This window comes from Platichthys flesus, chromosome 12, assembly GCF_949316205.1.
Source record: "Platichthys flesus chromosome 12, fPlaFle2.1, whole genome shotgun sequence".
NCBI lineage: Eukaryota > Metazoa > Chordata > Actinopteri > Pleuronectiformes > Pleuronectidae > Platichthys > Platichthys flesus.
Window position 1 is genome coordinate 23,698,629 of NC_084956.1, and position 11,328 is coordinate 23,709,956.

The window sequence follows — 11,328 nt, forward strand, 5'->3', positions numbered from 1 at the left end:
AACCTCCATAAGCAACTGGGCAACGAAATCCCTGGGTCTCTGGCCTCCCTCCTCCCCTTCCTTCACTCCCGCGATTCTCAAATTCTGACGCTTAAATCGTCCCTTCAGGTCCAAACACTTCTCTGACAGTTGTTCAACTTGGGTGTGTAGCTGCTTTACCGTAGCTTCGAGGGCCACAACAGTATCAGAAGTAGCATTAGCGTTAGCTTCTAAACTTTTCAGCGTCTCATTTTGGGAGTCTAGTCGGCCATTTACCACTAAAGATGCGGCGTCACTTTCTGCTTTCAGAGCGGCAATTTCCGATATCAAAGCCGTACTCACAACAGCAATCTTCTCCTCAATCTTGTCGCAAATGTCCGACTTAGCTTGCGACAGCTCCGTTTGCAGGGATGCTATGGCGGCCAGTACAGCTTGGATGTCCGTGCTCGGCGTGTTCGGCGCCGGGTCCCCTCCCTCACTATGGACCGGTGCTTCAGTCGGGCCTTCATCTTCGTACGGCGTTTCCCAAGACTTGCCCGCTCGCGTCGGCATTTTTCGCTGTGCAGTGGGCACTTGGAGAGTTTAAAATGAAAAGTATGGTAACCGGTAGATCGGAAGTTACACAGGTTTTGTTTAAAATGTAATTTTAACGTAAATCTGTAGGAGCTACAGCGAGACACGTCCTATCTCCTCATTGCTCCGACACGCCCCCCCGCCTTATCTATATTTTTAATTGTTAAATCTTTAATTATTGCTTTCTAGTTCTATTTAATTCATTTTCCTTAGTTATTATGATATGGTCTAATACGGGGATGTTATGTTGTGGCGGTAGTTTGTTTTCAGCGTTAGCCTGTCTATGTGTATGCACCTCTTTGTTTTGAGTGGCTTGACCAGCCACCATATATGTTCCCATCTCTCAGTCGAGGGGGGTTGTTTTTTGGTGGTGATGCTGTCAACTTTTAAAATAGCTGTCATCAAACCCCTACTCAAAAAACCCACCCTAGACCCAGAGGTTTTAGCCAATTACAGACCAATATCTAACCTCTCCTTCATTTCTAAAATCTTAGAAAAAGTGGTAGCCAATCAGCTGTGTGAGTTTCTCCAGGAAAATAATATATATGAAGACTTTCAATCGGGGTTTAGAGCCAATCACAGTACAGAGACAGCCTTGGCAAAAGTCACTAATGACCTTTTAATAGCCTCAGATCAGGGACTTGTGTCTGTCCTCGTTCTGTTAGATCTCAGTGCAGCATTCGACACAATTGACCATCAAATTTTATTACAAAGACTAAAACAGTTAATTAACATTAATGGAACCGCCCTTAACTGGTTTAAATCGTATTTTTCTGATCGCTCCCAATTTGTGCAAATTAATGATGAGTCATCTGTGCGCACCAAAGTTAATCATGGTGTTCCACAGGGCTCTGTGCTCGGCCCAATTTTATTCTCATTATATATGCTTCCACTAGGAAACATTATCAGGACACACTCGGTAAATTTCCACTGCTATGCGGATGACACCCAGTTATATTTGTCAATAAAACCTGAACAAAGTAATCAATTAACTAAACTTCGAACATGTCTCAAGGACATAAAAACCTGGATGACCCGCAATTTTCTCTTATTAAACTCAGACAAAACAGAGGTTATAATACTTGGCCCCAAACACCTTAGAGATGCATTATCTAATGATATAGCTGCGCTAGACGACATTGCCCTTGCTTCCAATGAAACAGTCAGGAACTTGGGAGTGATCTTCGATCCTGATTTATACTTTAATAGTCACTTAAAACAAATTTCTAGGACCGCTTTTTTCCACTTGCGTAATATTTCAAAAATTAGACATGTCCTTTCACAAAAAGATGCAGAAAAACTAGTCCACGCCTTTGTTACATCGAGACTGGACTATTGTAATTCATTATTATCAGGCTCCAGCAGGAAGTCGTTAAAGACTCTACAGCTTGTCCAAAATGCTGCAGCACATGTCCTGACGAGAACAAAGAGAAGAGAGCACATTTCTCCAATATTAGCATCGCTACACTGGCTTCCAGTTAAATCTAGAATAGAATTTAAAATTCTCCTCCTCACCTTCAAGGCCCTTAATAATATAGCGCCTTTATACCTTAAAGAGCTGTTAATACCTTATAAACCCACTAGAGCACTCCGCTCCCAGAATTCAAGCCTACTTGTCGTCCCTAAATTCTCTAAAAGTAGAGTAGGAGCCAGAGCTTTTAGCCATCAAGCCCCTCGGCTGTGGAATAATCTACCACTTTCAGTTCGGGAGGCAGTCACCATCTGTTCGTTTAAAAGTAGGCTCAAAACCTTCCTTTTGATAAAGCTTATAGTTAGAGCTAATTAGTGCGCCAGAACGTTACTTGTTCTATTTTATGACACATGACACACGGAGCTTCTCTTTCCAGCTTCTCCTTCCTCTTCTCCATCCCTATCCCCCTTCCCCGGAATCCGTTTGCTTTATCACCCGCAGATCCAGGGCCTCTGTGGCCGCACCATGGATTACGGTTTGTGGATCGCGCACCGGGGGTCGCGGTGTTGGATCCAGTGTGGCGGATTCTGAGTCATGTGGGCTGATCGTGGTGCTGGTGGCGGACCCTGTGTCGCGTTGGCATTGGGCACGGGCGGTGGACCAGGACCGCAGTGGTGGCTTGTGATGGGTCCTCCTGGTGGGCGGCGGTGGACGGTGACTGAGGACTGAAGTGGCGTCTGGTCTGGATGGTGGATCGTGGTCTAGATGGTTGCTGAGCATGGACTGTGCTTCATCAATGCTGCTAGAGACTTTGATTATTGATGATGTTCTCCTGCACGTGGCATCTATTGCACTTCTGTCCGTCCTGGGAGAGGGATCCCTCACATGTGGCTCTCTCTGAGGTTTCTACATATTTTTACCCTGTTAAAAGGGTTTTTTGTAGTTTTTCCTTACTCTTGCTGAGGGTTAAGGACAGAGGATGTCACACCCTGTTAAAGCCCTATGAGATGAATTGTAATTTGTGAATATGGGCTATACAAATAAAATTTGATTGATTGATTGATTGAACTGGTCGCCAGCGGCTGCTGAAGGATAATTTGCCTTTTACCGGTTGTGAGATTTTCTTTCTAGTTTTTGGTAATGGGAACTGAATTAAAAACACACTTTTCCTTCAAAGAAACTCTGTGGCTCTCTGGTCTTCCTGCTCGGTCCCTCACAGACAACTTGGAAAAATGTTACCATCTGACAATCTGGCCTCTCAGATTGTGAGATGGTAACATTTTGTCCTCCCATTGTTTTGCATTGGCGTGTTCTCACGTCACGTGACTCCCAAGTTCCAGTCTGCGGAGAGGAAAACATGGCGGAGATTCCTTGTTTTTTCAGATAAAAACATAATTTTGTAACTTAGTTTGGGCATAAAAATACATTCTGACACCATTTCTAGCGAGAGATGTGCTCTTTGCTTCCAGTCTTCAGCCAGTTCATGCTTATGATAAATATTTTAATAGTTATCACAAATGTTTTTATCGTTGCTATGAGGCGGACCCGAGTGCGCGAGCGGACCTGACGTGTGGCTCTCGTAAAAAAGTTTTTTTAAACATCCGGTCCATTTAACTCAGCGCTGCGTCATAAACACGGAGCGCTTGGAAGACGACGATGTATCTTCCTACTGTCAGGTAAGTAGTTTATTGTTTTTAAAGATCATTACGATCTAGGTTTACAGTCCGAGTGCTGAGACAGTCCGTCGATACACACTATGGACGCTATTCATCAGCTAATATTCCGTTGTTTTGCTCCAGGCTGCGGCCCACGGTAACCTGTGTTACCTGGGACTTGAATAAATGGTTGGTTAAACCAGTTGAAGACGCTTAGCTCATCATTGAGGGACGCTACAATATAAATATAAACATGAACAGATAATGTAATGGTATGAGGAAGCTAACAGAAACCACGAATAAGCCCATAAAATTGCTTTACACGATACAGTGCAGGGTTATGGGCCCACTATATGGCCTTTATTATACATTCTACTTAAGTTTTGAGAGCTTCCCTATTTTGGGTTTCTATTTAGTTTGATTTCGTTTTCTCAAATTAAGGATGGTTTATGATTTAACTTTGATTTATGAATGCTTTAGATTAACTACCATTACTCCACAATATCAGATTAATTTGGCTTAATTTATAGTATGCAATATGACCATAATGTTTTCATGTTAGGGAGTTGCGATTCATTTTATAAAACAATTGCTATGTTCTGTTTTTTAATCAAGGAGGATCCAAGTGAAGCTACAGGAGCTTCAGCAACGTCAACAAATTGGATCAAACAGTTTGTTTTGCTTGATGAGGAACAGGAAGAGAAGACTGGAGAGAAGGAGAAGCCGAGTGGAGGCCACTACCATCATCCACATACATCGAGGAAGATGAGGGAGAGAAATTAAAGATTAAATAGGTTCTTTTAAGTTACATACCAGAAACACCATTTTATATAATATACCAAATATAAAAAAAATTATTAAATCCCCAAAATTCGCTGGCTGAAATACAAGTTAATATCACACCGAAAGAATTTTGATCAATCATGCTTCCCTGCTGTGATTGTTCAACTGGGAAAACAACTTTTTCCACAGGAAGGCAAGTACATTTGATTGGAAGGAATCATACATGCTTACATCAAATGTATGCAGTATTATCATTTAAGATTGCTTGTGCATTGAAATAACTGCTTTTTGTCTTTGAATTTCAGGGTGATGCAATCACATACTTTTTCAGTGGACTTTGCTGGTCTCGTTGAAAACCTTGCACGCTGTGGATTGGTTCACTATATATGAGGATCTCAAGACTGCGGCTCTGGGGATGTCACAACAAGCTTTTGTTAGCTTGCCTGAACATCGCTCAAAAGTCTTAGGCCGGTGAGTATAAAATGGAAGTAATTACCCACTGCTTGCAATATGTTTCCCATATATTTACTGTAATATAGTGTTTGATATTTATGTATTTTTCTAGCAGATTGTTGAGATATGCGGGGTTACCATGCTAAATGCATTACTGGATTAGACTCAAGCCAGATTTGAAGTTGAGGGGCTGTTTCAGGTGCAGCATTCAGTGTCCTGCGTGCAAACCCCACAAATTGGCTTTTGCAGTTGATGGGATCTGTAAAATATACGGCTTTAAGAGCCAATGCACCTGTCGCCTGTCTCACGAAATACATGTGCAAAGTTTTCCTCTGTTATGTATAATGATGAACCCCATCAAACATAATGTCAACAATATTTACACCTTTTGATTTATACTTTTTATTTCTGTCTACATGTGTGAATTTGCCGTCATTGGTTTCAGAGAAGAGCGATGATGGACCAAAAAAAATATTTGGTTTCACATTCTAAATGGCAATTAGCAGAGACATCAACTCAGGAAAAAGATTTCTGTAGAAAAGAAAGCCCTGTATGTGCAGGGATGGGCAAAAATACATCAAAATGTATTTTGATACAAAATACAAATTAAATCTCAAATAAATGTATTAAAATAAAATACAAAATAATGGTGCCAAAAAATGTAACAAAATACAATACATGTATTTTGTATTTTGAAATATAGGAAATACTTTTTCTGGATTTTCCGTTTTCTCACAATTTGGTATAGCAGAGCATTCAGGTTTGAGCTATATAATGTACACACAGCTCTGTTGAACCAAACAAAAAGGAAGAACAGTCACAGAATGTCAGTGTTACTATGCAAAGCTATTCAAAGACAACAACTTGATTGATTATGTATACATTTTTTTTTTTAATGGGACTTAACAGCCCATAAACTTTGGCTTTGTATCAACAAGAAAATATTTATCACACATCAATAGCATCACACATTAGGCCTATGTATACTATAAAAGCAAAATATAGAATTAAAACCAGTTGTACACAGGTAAAGAGCCTAAGTAAATTACTGTACATCAAGTTCTGCACTGAAAAATAAATAATAATAAAAGGTAAATAGTAAATCAAATCAAAAGTGAACAGGTAACTTAACAAGTCATTAGCCTACTTACTCTCTTTTACTGAACCTTGGCCAGTGGCATTGTAGCCTACTTATTTCTCTCTTACATTGGCCAGCGGCATGGCAGACCACATAGTTCTATATTAAATGGTAAATGGTTTTTTCTTTGTATAGCGCTTTTCTAGTCTTGATGACCACTCCAAGCTCTTTACAGTACAGTTTTACATTCACCCATTCACACACCTTCAGGTTGGAGGACGACCACTCTACCCCTCAGCCACAGCCGCCCATGTATTACAGTGTTAAGTGTCTCATACAGGTTCACACTGACATCTTTATGACATAATAATCTTTCCAATTTGGTTCTTGAGACCCAACCACTGAGCCAATTTAGTTGCCTTTAAGAACAACCAACTTTTCAAATATTTCTGGTGTTAACCGCCTCCTGTGCGGATGGAATATTAGTCCTGCAAACGAGAACAGCCTCTCAACCGGAGCTGAAGAGGGGATGGTTGTGTTAAATCAAACAAAAAGGAGCTTGATGAGTGGTTACTGCTGAAAAGAAAGCAGGTCTTTTCTGGTGTCCTCCAGAAAACTAAGGGTCTCTATCTTCGCTTTGCTGTGGCGTGTGATCTCCTGTCTTTCCTGGACTTAAGTTTCTTCAGCTGAGAAAGCAAAGAAGTCATCTTCCTCATCATCTTGGAGGTTGGAGGAAGCCGTTTCACTCTCTGCCACCAGGCCAAGATCTTCAGCTGAGTGGAGCATAAGCTGGTGGATTCGTCTCTAATCCTTACCCTAACTGTTTTTTGATTCGTGGAGAAAGTATTTTGAGTATTTTAATTACAAAATTACTTTGTATTTAAGTATTTTGTTACAAAACATTCGATTTTTGATCGGCCCTATCAAATACAAATTACAAAATATTCTCAAGTAATACAATACAATACAAGTAATAAAATACTGCCCATCTCTGGTTGTACACAAGGCAATATGAATGATGTGTACACAGTTGTAGCGATGGTAGATACTTGTGTATTCAAAACACATGAGTTGTTAAAAGACCTACCTCGTACATAACTACCTGCCATCCATTTCCCCAATGATCACCAACATAATTAACTCCATCCTCACCACTGGTACTGTACCCCCCACTCTCAAACTGGCTGCTATCCCACCTATCCTGAAAATACCCGGTGCTGACCCAGCTATCCTTAACCATTACCGGCCCATCTCCAACCTCCCCTTCATCTCCAAAACACTTGATAGGGTGGTTGCCGCACAATTACAGTCCCACCTTGACCCACCAAACAACCTCCATGAACCCTTCCAATCCGGCTTCCGTCCAAAACATAGCACTGAAACAGCCCTGGTCAAAATCACATACGACATCCTCCGTGCAACTGACTCCGGACTCCTTACAATTCTCATCCTCCTCGACCTCAGCGCAGCATTTGATACCATCTCGCACCCTTTGCTCCTGGACCGCCTGGCTGGCATTGGAATCACTGGCGCTGCACTCTCCTGGTTCACATCATACCTCAATGACCGCCAACTATTCGTGCAACTAAGGAACCACAAGTCTGGGTGTTCGGGTGTTTCACTGGGAGTGCCCCAGGGGTCAGTCTTGGGTCGCCTTCTTTTAACCATTTACCTCCTCCCCCTGGGCACACTCATCCGTCACCATGGGGTCCATTTTCATTGCTACGCCGATGACAAACAGGTCTACATTTCTTCTAAACAGACCGCTGCCATCCCTCCTACCTCCCTCATCACCTGCGTTGATGACATCCCGGAGCTGGATGAGCAGGAACTTCCAAAAGCTAAACGGCAATAAAACTGAGGCCCTGCTCATCAGCTCCAAATCCATCATCACCAAATTCCAACAAACACCCAATTCCACCCATCATCGTCGACAGATTCCCTGTACCCTTCTCCCCTCAAGTCAAGAGCCTCGGCGTCATTCTGGACAGCCCCCTTTCATTTGCACCCCATATTCAAAACATCACCCGGACTGCATTCTTCAACCTCCGCAACATCTCCAGACTCCGCCCATCACTGACCCAGTCTTGCACCGAAATCCTGGTCCACTCATTTGTCACATCCCACATCGACTACTGCATTGCCCTCCTCACCGGACTCCCCACCAAACTCATCAACAGACTGCAAATCATTCAGAACTCTGCCGCCCGGATCATCACCTGTACCAAATCATAGGATCACATCACTCCTGTACTCATCCAACTTCACTGGCTCCCTGTACAATACCGCATCGACTACAAAAACCTTCTCCTCACCTATAAAGCTCTCCACAATCTAGCCCCCACTTACCTCTATGACCTCCTTCAGGAATACACTCCCTCCCGGACCCTCCGCTCATCCTCTTCTGGACTGCTAACCATCCCCACGTCACGCCTCAGTACCATGGGTGCCCGAGCCTTCAGCTGCTCAGCACCCAGGCTCTGGAACTCCCTCCCCCCACACATAAGACAATCAGACTCCATCACATCATTCAAGTCTCAACTCAAAACTCACCTGTTCAAACTGGTATACTATCTAGTGGCAGAAACTTGGACTATGGGCAGAGAAGGTCTCTGGTTCGTCTCTGGTTCGACTCTAAGGAGAGACAACAAAAGACGAACCTGGATTGATCTGTCCAAAAATCCAAGAGTCTCCCTACCCTGTCTAGTGCCCCTGAGCAAGGCACCTTACTCCCCCAACTTCTGCTCCCCGAGCGCCGTACATGGTCGCTCACTGCTCTGTGTGTCCTGCACCAGATGGTTCAAAAGCAGAGATTAAATTTCCCTACCTGCATGAGTGTGCCTTTGCATGTCTGTGCATGTGTTTGGGACTAATAAATGCATCTTAATCTTTATAACTGGACCCTGTGAACTTCACTTGTTTTTATGTTGATGTTCTGTTTTAATGTTGTTTCTATCTTTCATGCTTTTATCTTTTATCCTATATTATTTTATTGTAAGGTGACCTTGGGTGACTTGAAAGGCGCCTCCAAATAAAATGTATTATTATTATTATTATTGTTATTATTATTACCCGTCAAGTAGATAAACTACAGGTCTATTAGAATTTAGATAAACCATTAATATTACAAGAATTTCCTTCTCAAACAGAGAAACTGTCTCTGTTTACACCTTAATCCTAATATAGCTTAAAAACCCAAAGCAAAGAATTAAGTAATTTCAACATGCATCAGTAGACATTCAATTATCTGAAATAGTTTTAATAAAACATGCCCTTGTCAAAGTGTAGGTGTGCTTTGTCTTGAAAAATAGCTTTGGATTCCTATCAATTGTCTGTGCATATACACTAACTTTCTGGAGGCCAAGTATGAATTACGAAATTTGAGAATGGATTTAAAAAAAAGAACTGACCGGGATGCATGACAGTTTGTGTGTGTATGTTGGGGGGCGCCAATATGATATCTCACCTAGGGCGCCAACATTGCCAGGGCCTGCCCTGTGTGCGTGTGCATTTGTGTTTGTGTGTGTGAGTGTGTGATGTTGGGGAGCTGTGCTAGCTCAGGAGGTCAGGCTGCAGGACTCTCGGCACTGGATTCAACGGCTTTATCTACTCATCTCCGAGGAGGGAGAGATCCTTGACTCCGAACAAAGTGTGGAAGGAATCCGTCTGCAGAGAGGAGGACACTTGATGAGGAAAAAGGGACGATGTCTTTGGGCGTTATTACAGAATGTAAGAAAAGATTGTGACAGAGATTTGAAAGATGCAAAAAACTGATGTTGTGCAAAATGGAGGCAAAAGAAGAGATTTAATTTAAGCGATGACAACAAAATAAAAGATTTGAAATGAAATCTTGTACTTAAGAGCTTCCTGGTTTCACATTCATGAAAGTGAATGTGAGCTGTTCTATGATAGTAAACTTAATACAGGTCGACACAAAGTTGTATGTAAAATAAAATTCCTCCTATATTTATATACGCGACAAATCTAGCGACTTTTTCTGGTGATATTGGAGACTTTCTGGTGTTTTGGAGACTGACGTGAAAGCACGTATCGTTCTGCAGTGACTGACAATGGGGAGAGGCGGTGAACTAGTGGCAGAAACTTGGACTATGGGCAGAAAAGGTCTCTGGTTCGACTCCACGGAGAAACAACAAAAAGACGAACCTGGATTGATCTGTCCAAGAGGATTCTCCCTACCCAGGCTCTGTGTGTCCTGCACTGTGCATGTGTTTGGGACAAATAAATGTATCTTAATCTTAATCCTGAACGAACAGCGCTGCCGTCCCAACAGGCGCTCAGTCTCCCAGTAGCCTAACACAGTACATATAATACATATAGTTAGTAATATAGTTTCTAAATGTATTTACACACACTCACTCAGTGTGAAACCTGGTCCTGTTTAGATGAACACAAAACTGATATCCTGGCAGGAACGGAAGGAAGACACACACAAAGCTCTTCCTCAACAGATCTCAGTGTCTCTCTGTTTTTAGTTTTTATCGCAGTCAAGCTTGAAAAGCTCAGCTCACACATATGTTGTGGAAAACAGGAGCAATGTCCAAATAGCTCTGTTGGCCAGATTGGGGAACTCCTTGGGGGTACGTGCGCCGGAGCGTCCTCCTAACTGCCTCTTGTCCAGTCGTGCCATCGACCCACACTGGTCGTGAAGTCGTCTGATCTGTCCCGCTCACGATCCGTCAACTCCCTTAAGGTTAAATTTGCAAAAACTCTCGAGTAAAAACTGAATCTACCTCAGTCCAAGCAGAAGGAAAGAGGAAGGACAAGCAGTGTCTCTTCCTCCGGTCAGATAAAACAATAATGACAGTATAACCCCTTGGTTTGCTGCAAAGGGGACAAGAACAAGAAGAGTCTGAAACATTCCCACAACTGTTTCTTGGGCTACAGATAAGTTTTCATTCAAACTGACATAATGAACAAAAGTTAAGGAATGTGCGCAGATGTGGCGCAGATCTCCTGCAGCGCAGATGTGCGCACATCCTGTCCTGCTGCGCATATCCTGTCCTGCTGCGCACATCTCCTGCAGCGCACATCCTGCGGCGCACATGTGCGCACATCTGTGCCGGCGCACATCCTGCGGCGCACATCTCCTGCAATCAAATTAATAAAAAAACTGTGCGCACACATCCTGCGGCCCACATCTCCTGCGGCGCACATCCTGCGACGCAGATGTGCACACATCTGTGCCGGCGCACATCCTGCGTGCACATAAATAAAAAAAATTTAAAAAATTAAAAATAAAAATGTAACTCAAATTAATAACAAAACTGCGCAGGCGCACATCCTGCGGCGCACATCTCTGCGGCGCACATCTCCTGCGGTGCAGATGTGCGCATATCCTGCGGTGCACATCTCCTGCGGCGCAGATGTGCGCACAT